A 1,873-nucleotide genomic window follows, 5' to 3' on the forward strand; every position below is an offset into this window, starting at 1 on the left:
CAGGAAAATGCAGAAAGATTGCCAGGCAGCAATGGAGACGCAGTTGAGAGAGAGACCATGACCTTGTTATGTCACAAACACCAAAAGCATCCAGGTATGACAAGACGGTGGGGCAAAGGAGGAGTGATTGGCAAAGACGTGGTGAAGGCATTCAGTCTTTCCTGGGTAGGAGAGGAACTTATCAAAGAGGAGGTGAATAGAAAGGGAGACAACAGAGAGGCCAGAGGCTTGGCAGTTTTAACAAATTTGAAGAACAGGTATAGTGGGAGCAACTGGCTGAAAAAAATGTGGAAGGATGTGAGGGTGTGGTCACAGGGAGATGTCTGAATTCAAGATTTAAGAAATGGAAAAAAAAAAAAGATTTAAGAAATGAGGGAGTCCTAGGTGATGGGAGGTCCAGGGTGGGACCATGACAGTGGTGGGTACCTGAGGTGGAGCAGAGGTGAAAGTCACTGGAGTTGAGGAGGCCAAAGAACCAACAGGCTGCTCTCACCACGTTGCCAGTGCTGGCACCACCTTCTCCTCTCCTGGCTGAAGCCTGTGGGACCAGATCCAGGAGCCATGATCACTGCAGCCCTGCCAGCTATACCACAAAGTTGCAACAGAATTTAGAAACTATTGTTTGGCTCAAAGACAGAAAATGATTGAGATTGAAGACAGAAATAATTTAAGAAACATTCACAGCAGTGACTGGCCCAAGTTCTTTTGAAAAGTATCTCAGAGACATTAACTGTTTTTTCAAGATTCAAGTTCGCCAAGTAGCAATTGACTAGCTTCTTGGCTGAGCTGTTAGCCTTGAATACAGAGATAATGCTGAATAATACAAGGACTTGGGACATGATAATGCAAAACAGGCAGACAGTGCAACTAAAAATGCAGAGCTGTTGATCAATTTGTATGTAAATAATCCCAGTTGCAAGGCTTTCCTAACTTTATTCAGGTTCAGGGTCACGGTGATTACCTGGTAATGTGGTGATGTTTAAGACACTTCGATTTGTGGTCCAGGAGTTCCTGACACAGGATGCAGCTGCTGGAGCAAATCAGACAGATTTGCCTGTTGCTGTAGACAAGCATATTCTTGGTTTTGACACAGGAAATGTAGTTCTAAATGAAGCTGCTCAAATTCTGCTGTATAGAGAAGAATTCAGAGAGATGCAGACAAAAATTAATGTAGCCACAGTGGCTGTTTAGGTGATTCTTGCTGAACCAAAGACAGACCACAGACTGGGGCAAATTAGAGGATGAACATTTTAGGATTTCAGCTTTTCATCTACTTAGTGCAACTGGGAACCACGTACACTCTGACATGTGTTTGGAAATCAAATGTCACATTTTTGAGGGGGGAATCCTAGGAAATGAATAACGGTCTAGAGATTTACCAACATTACTTTTTCTTTAATAAAGTTCTGGAAAGTGGAGAAAGGAAAAGAGAACTGACAGTGTGGATGTGGAATGGGTCATCTATGTGGACATTAACATACACAGAAAGGCTCAGAGCCAGGTGCCAAATACAGCAACGCTAAAAGTAACCACCGTCACTACCATGTGCTGAAGGGACCAGCGCAGTGCTGAGTGCTTCTGCGTGCTTTATCTCATTTTATCCTCCTCTTCCTTCAGATCTCAGCTTAGAAAGCACCTCCTCCTTAAACCCCTTCCCCATCATAGCCTTCCTTTATTCTCTGTCTCAAAGCCTTCACTGAACATATATCAGTTTATCATGATTTTATTCTGTTTGGTTTGTAGCTGAATGAGTGTTGAATGCCAGTAACTGCGCTCCAAGAGGAGGTTTTTATCACTATCCCATTTTACAGCTAAGAAAATTGAAGCTCAGACATTAAGTGATTTGCCCAAGAGCACACAGCTAGTAAGTGGC

The 1,873-nt window shown here is 43.3% G+C and overlaps 1 pseudogene; it reads left to right on the forward strand.

The window, feature by feature from the left end:
* The first annotated feature begins 409 nt into the window (after positions 1-409).
* LOC102525723 (RNA transcription, translation and transport factor protein pseudogene) lies at positions 410-1,245 on the forward strand (annotated as a pseudogene).
* The last annotated feature ends 628 nt before the right edge of the window (positions 1,246-1,873 follow it).

The sequence above is a fragment of the Vicugna pacos genome, chromosome 13 (assembly GCF_048564905.1).
Source record: "Vicugna pacos chromosome 13, VicPac4, whole genome shotgun sequence".
Classification (NCBI taxonomy): Eukaryota; Metazoa; Chordata; class Mammalia; order Artiodactyla; family Camelidae; genus Vicugna; species Vicugna pacos.